Consider the following 15,778-nt stretch of genomic DNA (forward strand, 5'->3'; position numbering starts at 1 on the left):
TCTGGGCCAGGGCCGCCTCTACTTTAGAGGATTGGACACCCAGATGTCCTTTCTGGGGACAGCCCCTCCTACAACCCACCCCAGGCATAGAGAAAAGAAAAAACAAAGCCTCATCAACTGGGAGAGCAACCTGCTAGCTGGTAGCAACTACCTAAAACTTGACTTTCCTCCTACCAGGTACTTTAGCCCCAATGCCCTTCAGTACCTTCTCACAGTGGTACTCTTCCCCATAACAAGAGACCTAGGTGACTAGGAAAGGAGGGAGCTTTCCTCAGTCCATGGTCACCAAGCATTTGAGCCTCTGGTGCCAGGGTTCTCAAACCACAGCCACATCAGAGTCACCTGAGGGCTTTATAATAAGAGATGTTGTGAGGTATGCTCTGATGGTGAAATTGAAGCGTCTGAAAAGTCAGAGGCTGCTGCCTGGCTCCTACACTGGCCTTCACACTTCCTGCCTTCAGGAAACACCCCAGCTTCCTTTTCAATGGAGAACAGTTAGTCAAGGACACTTCCTGCTTCTGCTTCCATTTTCTATTATGTAGAGTAAACTTGGGGTCAGTCCATGTCTTTTCCTTGAAGACCCTCCCACCAAATGGGCATTTCCATTCAATACTGATGCTAGATGCTGCCTCAGTTCTACCTATTCAGGCTCTCTAGAGGTAAGTGAAGGATTAAAGAGAGAAGCCCTGCCCTGCACATGTCCTCTGAGAGGACCTGCAGACTGTTGCTTTCATGGGCCTCAGTGTTTCTGGGTGTGTTTTCCATGAACCCTCTGAGTCAAGTGGGGGACTGCTAAAATGCAGTCTCCTGATTCACATTTGAGACCCTTCTGGCAGACTCAGGGAGTGAGGCTCAGAAATCTGCATTTAAAAAGTGTGGTTATAATACACACAGGAGTTTGAGAATCACTACCTTCCACAGGCAGAACACAAGATTGTGGACTGGACAATTTGGTCCTATCTTTCCTATTCCTCTGCTAGGGTTTCCCCATGGGCCTCTTTGCTGAAGAGCTGTGAGTTCCAAAGTTCAGGTCATTTCTCACCCCAATCTCCAGAAGTTCAAGCTGAGCCAAACCAAACATCAAACTGTGAATATTTTCAATGAGTCCTATAGGTTTAGAATGGGCAGGTAATCAATACAGTGCTGAAATAGCCCTTGCCATCCATGTGGTGGCCCAGCCCTGGCTATGTGCAAAAATCGTTTGTGTGTGACTCACTTTCTCCATTTCTTTTTCTATATTTTTAATTTTGTTCTAAAGCAGGAACTAGAACCAAATAAAATTAAAGCATTGTTTTGGTTTGATTGGTTTAATATTCTTCAAAGAGCTGAGGATGACTCACAGACTGTCCCCCTTTTATTAGTAATTAAACTGCGATTACTGAAAGATCATAACAGCTCATAATAGCTGATTAAATACCAAGGCTATACCTCACTGAATAATACTCCTAAATTTAAACTGATATTGTTTAATATTGCTCTCAGATAATTTTAATATTTGATGTTTCAGGGTAGCTATAGCAAAGTAGCATTAAGTACAGCCATTTTAGTTTGTTATTTTTGTTGGAAAGGGGTTTTCACTTTGAGTAGAAGAGAACACAAGATAAATAATGTTATGTCTATGGATTTTATTGCATTGACAATGCTTCTGTAGCTTTCATGTTCCATTTTTGTGAATTTAAAAAATTGGTTTTTTACTCTTAAGTAATTCATTATTTTCTAGAAAATTTAGGAAGTACAGATAAATAAAATGAAAAAATTCAGAAACTATGCACAGTCCCCCAACTTGTAAGAAACTACTCTTAACATTTTAGTGTACATCTTTCCAAACATTTTACCCATGTACATTTATGCATGCATTTAAAAAGAATATAAACTTTAATATCTTAAAAAAAAAAAAGAATCCAGCTGTGTGGACGGGGAGGGAGAATGGTGAGAGACATCTTAAAATACCCAGAGAGATTTTGGGGTTTGTTTTAAAAACTAGATTTATTAAAGTATAATTTAAACAGTATAAATTGCTAATTTTAAGTTACTATGCAGTGAGTTTTGACAAATTAATATTATCAAGTCTCCCTCAAAATCAACATATGGAAATTTTCATTCACCTCAAAATGTAGGAGCTTTTTTTAAATCATTCATATTGTAATGAAATATAAATGGAGGCGTTATATATTTCAAGTTTTCCTCATGCTCATATCTAATTTATAATTAACTAAATTCCTGGCCTTAAGAAATAAAAAAGCTCATATTCTGATTCAACTGGGCTGAGCAGGGTCTAGGCATAGTATTTTAAAAACTCTTCAGATGATTTAAATATGCAGCCCATTTTGAGAATTTTTGTTAGAAATACAAAGAAAATATCTCACATGGGATATGTTTTCTTATTCCCAGATCAACCTTCTGTCTCAGGACCATGGACAATTTGGAAGGGGGTTCAGGGTGTGTGTGTGTGTGTGTGTGTGTGTGTGTGTGTGTATTTTTCATTATATTGATGGAATACCTGAGGCAGGCTAACTTTATAAAGAAAAGATATATTTAGATCACAGCTCTGGAGATCGAAGGGCATGGTGCCGGAACACGTGTGAGAAGAGGGATCACATCGAAAACCAGGAAGTCAGAGAAAGACTGGGGTGGTTCATTTCCTTCAGGGGGCACACCGGAAGACCTAAGGACCTACCACTTAGAGACCTCGCCTCTTAAAGGTCCCACCAACATTGCCACACTGAGGACCAAGTTCCCAACACATGAACCTTTGGGGGACAAGAACATAGAAATCATGGCAGTGTGTATTTAGGATTCCTATTTATAGCATCCCACACTGGAGTTGGAAATCTGAATGTCACTGCAGACTTTTTCTTCCTGTCTTTACCCCCTACATTCAGTTTCTTCCTTCTCAGTTCTCACACTGTCCCCCTCCTCTTCTACTTGGCCATCCTCCAGCCTGACTTCAGGAGTACCTCACCTCGGGCTTGCACACTTTCAATGTCCTCCTAACTCCTCTTTCCTGGATGCTGACTCCTCCCTTCTGCTCTCTACTGTGCTGTCAGAGGGGTTTTGAATGGCTTTGCCCACGAGTGACTTGTCTCTGATATCTGGTCAATTCTGGCACTGGCCTCTAGGGCCCAAAGGATAAACACAGCCCTTAAGGAAAAACAACAATGAGCTGGATTTGAGAAATCAGCTTTTCTTTTTGAAACCACAGTGAGATACAATCTAATCTAACTGGAGTTTGAAAATATCTGATGCATGTTTTCACAGTAAGATGAGAACAATCTAGGCATATTTTAGGACTATGTGTAATGTTGGAGATGTGCTTTCCAGAACTGTGGGTAGCACTCATGGGTGAAGGAGACCTATTTGTCCTACCTCCCAAGTTAAAGCCTGCATCCATCCAGATTTGGTATGTGTTTTGAAATTGATTTAGTACCTGATGGAGGGCTAAAAGTGTTTACAATGAGAAATCTCTGTTTTATGAACTCATGGCTCTTTGGAGGAGATATCAGACACCTGATGCTGTTTCCAGAGCTATATCTGTAAGTTGGAAGTGTTTGTTGAACTAAGTAAATGTAAAGGAAAGAAGCAGATATTGGCCCCTCACCGAACAGGACAGACACATTGCGGAGAGATTGCAAATTATGTCCTCTTACAAATGTGTGGAACAAACAAGTGTTATTTACAATGTTAAAAGGAAAGGTTCATATTCTTAGAGACGCATGTTGAAATATTTATGGGTGGAATGATATGATTTCTGGAATCTGTTTTAGGATGATGTGAGAGGAAGGAAGTGGATAGGAGTAGTGTTGAAACAAGACTGGCCATGGGTCAGTTATTGTTAAAGCTAAGTGCTAAGTACATGGAGGTTTATTCTACTTTTGTTTGTGTTTGAATTTCTCTGTAGTAAAAAAAAAATTAAAGAATATGATGTTCTCATTCCTAACTATTGTGATGAAATTGATGATCTATCTGCATTTACTTTAATTGGCTTGTGGATGCTGAAAGTTGGAGAAATGCTGCCTGAATGATGAGATGTTGAATAGAGAAAACACTCAATGCCTAAAGAAACTCACAAAGAAGAGATTAGGAGAAAATAATAAGGTAGGTGACCCTGTCCTTTACATGTTCTTAATAGAAATCTTTGTTGGATATTCAGTTGTCCTGGAGGATGGTCAGAGTACTTAGGAGCATCTTCTGGGTAGTAAGTGAGCATGAGAATAAGGAGACCAAAGATATCAGTGTTGAGTGTCTCATGGGATATAAATAAATCATGCTAAAGAGGGTTTGGGACACACTGTAATGACTGACAATATTTTTGAGAAAATATCTGTTACTCAAATTCCCAATAGATTGTACACATAGAGAAGATTGGTAATGAGTAGGCACACATTCTTAGGCTATAGTTTCTCTACAAAACCTTCCAGACAGCCAAGCAAAGAGTTTGGGGGAATTGTACAAATGTATATTTTTGAAGCATTATTTTCAAGATCTGGTATGTCTTTGAAGAGACTTTTTTAAAGACCAGAAATTCTCATCTTTATCTCTAGTTAGCAATTTCCTCCACAATTGTTATGAGGGGAACTATCAGTCAGCAAGGCCTTGGCTGGATCCCCATGAAAGGCCCTTGCAGTTCCATACTGCACACCCCTAGGCCATGCCCTCTTGCTTTCACCTGGAAACACGGGGAAGGGAATTAGATCATCAAAGTACTAAGCACATAATCAACTGTTGGGATTTAAGAAATTGCTGTCACTAAATTTCAACTGGGGTTATGCTTTTCAGCTCTTATATTAAGGAACTTCACTAAAAGAGGTGAAACAGGCCTTCAAAAATAAAAATGCCTATTATGTCTTTGCAGACTCACCCCCTTGAATCTCCCACTTCCCTGCAGGGTAAGCTTTTTGGTTCAGCACCAGACATGGAGCCTGATCACCTGGGTTTGACTGTCACTTTTACAATTGAATAACTCTGTAGTTTTGGAAGTTACTAGCTTACTCTTGAATTCTTACATTTTCTTATGTGTAAGATGAGCATAATGGTGTCCACCCCACATGATATGTCAGGATCAAATGGGAAAATGTCAGCTGAGCATCAAATTCAGTCCTTTGCCGGGTAGATGGTGATCAGCCACCTCCCCTGGTCTAGGCATTACAAAGGCAGATCTCTTCCTGACTTGCACCTTCTAACTTGTCTCTTTATTTCTTGGGCTTATAACTCTTCGATCCAAATTTGTGGCCCACTCTGGTAACTGAACTACATCCTGTGATAGAAAATAAAGAGGAGCATGTGACAATGCCTATCAATATTTTCCTTATCTTTTTCATGGATTATCTTGGACACTTACTCCATCCTTTATTCTGTGCATTTTAATAAGCCAGCTCAAAAATTTTATGGGACAAGGGAAAGAATAAATAACCAGCTAAAAATATAAGTAAATGATCTGTGATTGAGGCTTGGAGGGGAGATAAGGTGAGGGGTTCTTAGGGTGGACACTGATGGATGAGCTCCTACAGAATAAAGATGACAGAGGAGAAACCACTCGCTGGACTTCTTGAAAATCATTGCTTTATACCTTCTTTGGTATTCATGGTATATATACCACTGTTTGATTCCCATATGAACACAAGCTGTAAAATGCTAAAGACAAAAACAGGGCTCATTGTTCACTTCTTTTGGTGACAGGGTTGGGTGGGGAAAATGGGGGTCCTTCTTCTCAGCCCAAACACAGGATACTTGGATCCACCTGGGTTTCTTCCATGACTGAGTGGCCTCTGTCCTTCTGTTCCAACTGCAGACAAAGGCTTTCCTGGGAAGAGTCAGTGTTTTCCTGGCCTACAGGATGCTGACTGATGACAGGTGTGTGGTGTGCACCGAACATACTACTGCTTGGGGTCAGGAAGATGAGTCATATCCACCAGCCCTGGTGACATGGAACTTTGGATCTTTCCAGCATGAATGCAGGAGGGCATGGCCTGGGGTCTGCAGTGTGGAATATAACAAGGGATTTTTTTGCAGGGATCTAGCCAAGGCCTTGCTGGCTGATAGCTTTCCTCATAATAAACAGAAAGGAAATTGTTAACTGGTGACAAAGATGAGAGTTCCTGGTCTCTTTAAAGAAAAAGTCCCTTCAGAGATAAAAGCAGACCTTAAAAATGATGCTCCAAAAGTAGATACCTTTGTGTAATTCCCCCCAAACTCCTTGAGTGGCTGTTTGGAAGGTTTTGTAGAAAAACAGTAAACTAAGGATCTGTACCCTCTGATTTCCATTTTCTCTGAAATTTAATGCTGCCATTTCTTTGCTTATGAAGTGGCAGAGGGCCAATGCTTTTGGCTCAGCCTGAAAGGCAAACATGACTACAGAGGCCAAAAGAAAGACAAGACACTCTAGGGATGGAGTTAGTAACTGGATCTTCTAGGTGCAGGTTGGGTCTCAGAGACCAAAGGCAAGAACTCATGGTCACAATGACTAGGCCAAGGCCCTTTCAAGGGAAAAGGGGGCTAGATAATGTGGACATTCCCTCTCAGAAAACTGATTTCCTAGCAAGGCTCATCTTTTATTTGTAAGAAACCTTCTTTCTCTCTCTATTTTAATAGAGAACAGCAAAATTTAACCCCCCCACACACACACACACAAAGTCAAGCTTTAGATATGAAAAGGCACATATGGTATGTGGCGAAGTGAACAACAGCAATAAAATCAGAACACCATAGACAAAACCTTCCATCCTCTGAATACATCCCCCAAGTTCACGTGCTGGAAATTTACTCCCCAGTGCAACCATGTTGGGAGGTGGTGTCTTTAAGAGATTATCAGATCACAAGGCTCTGCCATTGTAAATGGATTAATGGTTATTAAAAGAGTGGGTTAGTTTTCTCAGGAGATGGTTCCTGATAAAAAGGATGAGCTCAGCCCCTACCCCTGTCTGTCTTGTGAGTGTTCAACTGCCCTTCTACCATGGGATGCCACAGTACAAAGCCCTGCACCAGGAAATGCCATGTTCTTGGACTTCCCAGCCGCCAGAACCAGGAGCCAAATAAATTTCTGTTGTTGATAATTTACTCAGCATGTGGTATTCTGATGTAGTAGCAGAAAATTTATTAAAACAAATTTCATTTTTGTAGCAAAAATTAAAAAGCCATTAAGAAAAAATGTGAAATGATTTGTGCCAAGGAGTTAATAGTTGTTTCCTTTGAAAAAGGGAGTAGACTGGGGTAGGTTGTGATGAAACAGGGGAACTTAGACTTTTTAAGTTGAATTTTTGGAAAAGAGCACATAGTAATTTAAGAAGAGAGAGACACTCAATTTAGGAGCTCAGGGTTGGGAGAATTGCTGATGCTTTCCCATGGAAGCCAGACTCATCCTTGAAGTTAGTTTTTCTTTTCCCCCAAAGAAAGTCCACCCAAAACATGGAACCCTTTCTGCCCCTCTCTATGTCAGAGCACTCTAGCTTTTCCTGATAGGGCAATGACTGAACTTAGGAGAAAACAAACACCGCCGCCCCGCAATACATTATTTCCATCTCACACAATAATCCAGCAAGATTGATAAACAGAGTAGTGTGCTCACTGGACATGAAGGAACATGAAGTTCAAGGGTAAAAATGCTAGGGGAAGAGAGGGCTGTGAGCCAGGCCCCTCTGTCCATGCACAGGATCTCCAGCCCCCCACACTCTCTGGCAGAAGGTTGGCCTAGAGCTACCTGACCTCCACCTGCACGTGCATGGGGACACCAAAATTATCCTGTAGTTCATCATCCTGTGTCATGTTCTGTAATGGTTAATTTTATGTGTCAACCTGGCTAGACCACAATATTCAGATCTTTGATCAAAGGTGTCTGGCTGTTACTGCCGAGGTACTTTTTAGATGAGATTAATACTTAAACCAAAAGAGTTTAAGTAAAACAGATTATCCTTTATGATATGGATAGGCCTTATCTAATCTGTTGAACACCTTAAAAGAACAAGGTCTCCCAAAGAGGAGGAAATTCGGGACTCAAATATTCCCTGGGTCTCTAGCTCACCCATCTTCTGTGTGGTTCTTAGATTTTCCAGCCCCCATGATTGTGTGAGTTAATTCCTGAAGATAAATCCCTCTATATGTATACATACATACCACCTTCTTCAGTTTCTATGGAGAATCCTGACCAATACACTTTCTTTAAAGGGAAGACTTGACACACTTAATTCAATCTACTATCATAGGCATTGCCACACCTAACAGTGAGTCTTTTACATGCTTCACAAATTTTTAAGTGAAAATTAATGGTAAACCAGGTGTGATGGTGCACACCTGTTGATCCCAGCTCCTAGAGAGGCTGAGGCAGGAGGACCGCAAATTAAAAGCTAGCCTCAGCAACTTAGAGAGGCTCTAAACAACTTAGAGAGACCCTGTCTCAAAATAAAAATTAAGAAGGGCTGGGAATGTGGCTCATTGGTTGAGCTCCCCTGGGTTTAATCCCTGGTACCCCCACCCCCGCCCCGCCCTAAAAAAATAAAAAAAGAAAGAAAAGAAAAGAAATAGCAAGACATACCATTGGATGGCTTTGCCAGATGCGGTATTTATTTAAACTACCACTTTGTTCCCCTATGAGTCATTGAATCTAATGGAAAGGAACAGAAATTGTTTTGATGAAATTGGGAGGTGGGGAGGAGGAGGAGGTGAGGTTCATTCAACTTCTGACCCATCATTATTCCAGAAACTCTTAAGTTTTTGTTTTGTCTTTTGTTGTATTTTTTTAAAAAAACTTGTCTTTTAAATTAGAGTAAACAGGGGCTAGAAGGGCCAGAAAGAGAGCTCTAAGGCAGGCAGCACCGTCCTCTTCTGACCCCAGGTGTCCTGAGCCTCTGTGCAGACCCTCCCTCACAGAGAAGCCCCATTCCATTCCATCCTTGTCATGAACACCACTGGCTGTTTTCCTTAGCTGTTCCCAGTGCTGTTCCCTCAGGACTCCTTAGGCAGGTATTATTAATTCTGTTTTCAAGAGACATGGAGAGGTGTCAAGAGGAAGTATCCTGGCTTCCCTGAGAGCCCATGACCCATGTTTTCTGCTGCCTGAAGAGCAGATCCTGATAAAGGTATGGAGACTTTATTGTGGCTTCACCTATATTCTGGGTATGGAAGAGTGCTTCTTAATTCCCATTAACGTTTTTGGCCTAATATCTTCTTTTTTAAGTAAGTTGTATCCAACATAGCATTTCATTTTCCACAACATGGCAAGCTTACCCCGCCCCCTGTCCTCTGGAGTGCTCCCTTATCCTTCAACTCTCAGCTCAGTACCTCCAGAAAGCTTCTCTGTCCCCTCCTCTGCCCCTGCCTTTCTCCTATGGCAGGCACCCTGGCAGTCCCTCACTCCACAGGTGTTGCCAGCTCATCAGGCTGAGGTCCTTAAGGACAGGGAGGCTGACTCGCAGCTGTGCCTTCACGTGGCAGAACTCTGTACGCAGTGGTGACCAAGCTAAGAAAGCAGCCCACAGCAACGTGATGGTATGAGCTAGTAAATCAGTGAATTTTTTGATAGGAAAAAAATAACTAGAAATTACTAATCATCTCTTACTTTGATGTTTACAGTATAATGTGTAGTTCTTCAAAGTGACAATCATAAGATGGGTGTGGTAGTACAGGTCTGTAATCCCAGCTAGCCAGGAGGCTGAGGCAAAAGGATCATAAGTTCAAGACCAGCCTGAAGCAACACAGTGAGACCCTATCTCAAAATTAAAAAAAAAAAAATTAAACAATTTTAAAAGGCAGCTTGGTGGTAAAACACCCACAGGTTTAATCCCCAGTACCCCCGTGACACAAACTAAAGAAAAGAAAAACTGACAATAATGGATGGTTCTCTAAACTGGGGAGAATATTCTGAGAATAAATACCTTCTCCAATGTAATATGTGCTGTGGGGACACTGGGTAGTACCACTGTCATTTCTGAGTAAACATGCCAATGACTAGGAAGAGAACATTTTCAATATTAAGTTTTCCTCTCATAATTTTCCAAAACTATAGGCATTCCTTGTTGCCTATCTAAAATCTAGTAACTAGTCCCAAATTTAGCCCCAAACTATGTATTATAGGTATTTTAAACTTGAAAATCCCATATGACATGATTCTAGGGACCTACCACTTATTTAAGATACATAAAATAACATGTAGACCAATGGTACAGAATAGAAGACACAGAGACAAACCCAAATAAATACAGTAATCTCATACTAGACAAAGGCACCAAAAGCATACACTGGAGAAAAGATAGCCTCTTCAATGAATGGTGCTGGGAAAACTGGAAATCTGTATGTAGCAAAATGAAACTAAACCCCCATCTCACACCATGCACAAAATCAACTCAAAATGAATCAAGGACTTACAAATTAGACCAGAAACCCTGCACCTAACAGAGGAAAAAGTAGGCCCAAATCTCCATCATGTCAGATTAGACCCTGACTTCCTTAATAAGACTCCTAAAGTGTAAGAAATGAAATCATTAATAAATGGGATGGACTCAAAAGTAAGAAGCTTCTTTTCAGCAAAAGAAACAACCAATGAGGCGAAGAGAGATAGAGTACTAATCTCCTTATATATCCTGGAGATTAGTACTCTGTCATGCATGTGGCAAAAATTTGCTCCCCAAATTTTTGCCACATGCATGACAGAGTACTGGATATATAAGGATATATAAAGAACTCAAAAAACTTAACACCAAATAAACAAACAATGCAATAAATAAATGGGCTAAGGAGCTGAACAGACACTTCTCAGAAGAAGATATACATTTAATCAACAAACATATGAAAAAAATGTTCAATATCTCTAGTAATTAGAGAAACGAAAATCAAAACTACTCCAAGATTTCATCTCATGCCAGTCAGAATGGCAGTTATCAAGAATACAAACAACAATAAGTGTAGGTGAGGATGTGGGAGAAAAGGCACACTCATACATTGCTGGTGGGACTGAAAATTGATGCAACCACTCTGGAAAGCAGTATGGAGATTCCTTAGAAAACCGGGATTGGAACCACCATTTGACCCAGCTATCCCACTCCTCGGTCTTTACCCAAAGGACTTAAAATCAGTATACTGTAGTAATATATCCACATCAATGTTTATAGCAGCTCAATTCACAATAGCTAAACTGTGGAACCCGCGTAGATGCCGTTCAACAGATGGATAAAGAAACTGTGGTATATACACACAATGAAATATTAATCAGCATTAAAAGAGAATAAAATCATGGCATATGCAGGTAAATGAATGGAGTTAGAATATTATGCTAAGTGGAGTAAACCAATCCCCAAAAACCAAAGGCCGAATGTTCTCTCTGGGAAGTGGATGCCCATCCATAATGGGGGGAGGCATGTGCAAAATGGAGGAACTTTGGGAAAAAGGGAGGGAGGGGTGAGGCCATGGGGACAGGAAAGATGGTGGAATGAGATGAACATCGTTACCCTAGGTACATATATGACTGCACATAGGGTGTGACAGTACATCGTGTACAAACAGAAATGAAAAGTTGTGCTGCAATTGTGTACAATGAATCAAAATGCATTCTGCTATCATATATACCTAATTAAAATAAATAAATTGATTAATAAAAAGACACAATTTTGATACTTCAAATCAAAATTTCTGTCCAATTCAACAAATTCAAATTCACTTGGTTTAGGTGTTTGGCATCATTGTAATAGTTCATTTTCCAGCCATTCTTCCAGCCATTCACATGAGGAATGGGAGAAGCCTCCTGACATAAGAAGTTAAAAAAAAATGGTCAGTTTTCATGTGGAATGTAACTACTGAATTTCCTGGAAAAATAAAGTCAAAAGATGGTCAAGGCTGGGGATGCAGCTCAGTAGTAGAGTGCTTGTCTGGCACATGTGATGCCCTGGGTTCCATTCCCAGCACCATAAAGAAAACAATATCAAAAAAGATGGTCAAGAACACAAAAGAGTGATAAGCAGGAAGGAGAAGGTCAGAAGAGCACCGTAGATGTGTGTGCCTGGATCAAACTGAGAAGGATGGGCTTGACCCGTGATCAAGTCGTCAAGGAAAACTAGGTAAAAAGAAAAGCCAATGTAATGTTATAGTCAGAGGTGAAGGACAGCAGGGATGGGATCGGCCTGATTTTTGAGCAGGATGCAGAAAAGGTGAGGAGATAACTTAGGAAGGGAAACATTTCTGGGGTAATAAATAGTCGTTTCATGTAGGCAATAAAAATAAATCTGTGGTGTTTATGGAGAAAAGAAAAGGACAAGCAAACTATGGACAGTGGCCTGGTCCTTAGGCCAAGCTGGAAGCAAGGCAGTCTGGGGCCTGAAGCAGTGACTCAGGCAGGAAGAATGTGGTCAGGCTGCCTGCAGCTGTGATAAGGAGGACAGGATGGGGCACTGCAGAGGACATCCTGGAGCAGCCTGAGGACTTTCCATGCAGGAGCACATGTGGAAACACACAGTCTGAGAGAATTCAGGCCTGTGCCAGGCAGAGTCCTTGAGTGTGGACAAGAGGGCTGGAAATGCTCTCTCTTCATCACCCAGGGGTAGTGGTTTGGGGACATGGGATGGCCAACGTCCCCTGGGTTGTACAGATCCTGCAGGCTCCTGCCTTTTGGGGCCTAGCAGCCCATCAGTTGTGCTAAACCCTTTTCTTGGATACTCTGGGGTATGCCCATGCCCTGCAGCTCCTGGCCCACACTTCTGAATCTCAGGCATGTTTCTGCTGCTGGCCTGGTCTGGTTTGTGCCATATCTTCGAGGTGCTTATGCCTTAATGTACTTAGGATGCTCCTTACACAGGCCCATTTTAAACACAACGTCTGCCCCTAAGTCGATACCCATATTCACAAACAAAAACTCCTAGCCAAATCAGTGCCATCCCCACCCCCAAGAGATTCCTGGGCTTTCTTGAAGCACAGTAACTACCCATTTGGATATCTTCTCCCAGGTACCAGGTGGGTTCAGGTGGCAGGCACAGGTTCCCTCCTTGGAAGCAATCTCCTTCCCTCAGCAGTGTGACAGTGGCTTCTTGGGAGGCACTCTCAAGGTCCCTGCCTGGTTGAGGTTCTACCCCATTTCCATTGCTGGATCTGGAGCCCAAACCCCTCTCCCTACAGCCTCTTGCACACATGCCTAGGAACCGGGTCTGGCCCACCCTTTAGAAAGCTCTGTGCTGCCCCCAGGAGATCAAAACCATCTCATTGCCACTCATAGTGAAAAGTCACTTTGATCCCAGGAGTCCTTGGTAGGACACAATGAGAATGGTGCTTTATCTCTGTGGTTTCTCCAGAACCCAGGATGCCCAGTCTAAATATGAGAACATCAGATGGACCCCACAGGAGGGACAGTCTACAAAATACCTGACGAGCACTCCTTAAAACTGGGGAGGTGATCAAAAATAAGGAAAATATGAGAAATTGTCACAGCCAAGAGAAGCCTAAGGGACCAGGACAACTCCATGTAATGTGGTGTCCTAGATGGGATCACAGAACAGGCAAACGCTAAGGAAATCTGAACAAACTATGAGCTTTTATCCATTTTAGTTCATTAATTTTAACAAATGTAGCATACTTATGTTAAGACATTAACAATATGGGACACCAGGTATTGGGAATATAGGGACTCCATGTAGTATCTATGCAACTTTTCTATAAATTGAAAATTAGTTTTAAGTTAAAAGTTTATTAAAAACAATAAAGGGTCCAAAGACATCCTACCACTCTCAATGGAGCAATAGCTGCTTTTTTAGATATTGTGGGAAGAACTCAGGAATCCTATGGACTGCCTTTAAAACTACAGGCCTGATAAAGTATGAACTAATTACCAAGCAAAAACTCATCTGCTTTAGCTTCCTTATTAGTATTTTAAATATTTTTTATACAAACCACAAGAATTGAAAATATGTACTTTATTTTTATTTTTTTTTAATAACTGTTTTTTGTTGGTTTTTGTTTGTGGGGTTTTTTTTTGTTTTTTGTTTTGTACTGGGGATTGAACTCAGGGGCACTCGACCCCTGAACCCAGCCCTATTTTGGATTTTATTTAGAGACAGGGTCTCACTGAGTTACTTAGCACCTCGCTTTTGCTGAGGTTGGCTTTGAACTCGTGATCCTCCTGTCCCAGCCTCCCAAGCTGTTGGGATTACAGGCATGCTCCACAGTGCCTGGCTAATAAGTACTTTAAAATTCTGGTTGGACTTATTTCTGACTCAAAAGGCAACTTGTTACTTGGTAGAACCTGAAAAAAACAAATTGCTGTCAACAGTGTTTCTACATTAAGAAAGAGTATTATTTGAAGAAATTCCCTTAAGAGAACTTCTGGAAATGGCTCAGAATGCCCACTTAGTCCACCGCATTCTACTCAGTAGATAAAGAAGCAGCGAGAGTCAGGTGTGCTAGCCCCCAAACAAGTAGATCCCTTATATCCTTGTGAATATATAAAGTCTAGCCCATCTTTCCTGCAGTACTTCATGAGGTTATAAATACATGTTATTCTGATTTTCATCCCTCATGTGTTTCACATGCTACTCTTGTTTTATAGAAAAAGGGAGGAAATGTTATTAGGGGAAAATTTGGGAAGGAACTTTTCTCAGTAGAAATATCTCAAATATAACATTAGGGCTTTAGTTGGCCTATTTGTGTCACATAACACATCATGATACCATTCAAGTAATGGAAGACGTTCTATTGAAGGAAATAAATGGAAAAGAACCAAGTAGGCAAATGCCTTTGAAAAACTGAGCTATAAACTGGGTCTGGTGGCGCATGACTGTAATCCCAGAGACTCAGGAGGCTGAGGCAGGAGGATCACAAGTTGCAACTTAGCGAGGCCCTAACCAATTTAGGAAGAACCTGTCTCAAAATTAAAATTAAAAAGGTCTGGAGATGTGGCTCATTGATTAAGCAGCCCTGTTTTCAATCAATCTACAGTACCAAAAAAACAAAAAAGCTGAGATATATATCACGAAGCTTACACACACAGACCTGAGCACCTCTGAAACCCTAACAACATCTGTTTTATTTTACCTACCATCTCTCCAACTTCCTTTTTTTTGGGGGGGGGGGTGTGGGTGGTAGCCAGGGATTAAATTCCAGGTGCTCAAATTCCACTGAACCATACCCCCAGCCTTTTTAATTTTTTTTTTTATTTTGAAACAGTCTCCTAAATTTGTTTAGGGCCTCATTAAACTTCTAAAGCTGGTTTGGAACTTGCCATCCTCCTGCCTCACCCTCCTGAGCTCACACTGGCATTACAGGCATGTGGCACCATGCCCGGCCTCCAGCTCTCTTATCTCTTGGGATGTTCATATCTCAGCCCTGGCTTCTTGTTTTCTGCCCTTTGCCAGCTTCTTCCTGGCATCATGTCCAGGGTATGACCTTTACCTGTAAATGAGTCAACACAGAAAGATCTATCCAAAAGGGTAGAGTTGAGGAGGTCAGAGGTGAGGAGGCAGTCGGCCTGACTCACTTCTTTCTTTCCCTCTCTCTCTCTGTATTGAAAGTTTCTTCTTCTCCTATAAGGGGTTAACACGACTTCTATTGAGTCCCCGTGTATGCCCAGTTCTTTAGTCAAGCGTCCTCATGGCTTATCTCAGTTAGCAATATTTTGGGCATTTCATAATAAAATGAGGGTTAGAAACACAAATCAATCAGCCAGTCAAAAAGTTTCAAAGAAACCAAGGGACTTCAACATCTTAAAATGCATGTCTGAGGCTGGTCCACAGCCACAGGGAGGGCCCAGTGGAATGAGTCTCTTTGGGCAGTGTCCTCACATACGCATTAGTGGTAACCAGTGAATCAAAGGATC

Source organism: Marmota marmota, unplaced genomic scaffold, assembly GCF_001458135.2.
Source record: "Marmota marmota marmota unplaced genomic scaffold, marMar, whole genome shotgun sequence".
Classification (NCBI taxonomy): Eukaryota; Metazoa; Chordata; class Mammalia; order Rodentia; family Sciuridae; genus Marmota; species Marmota marmota.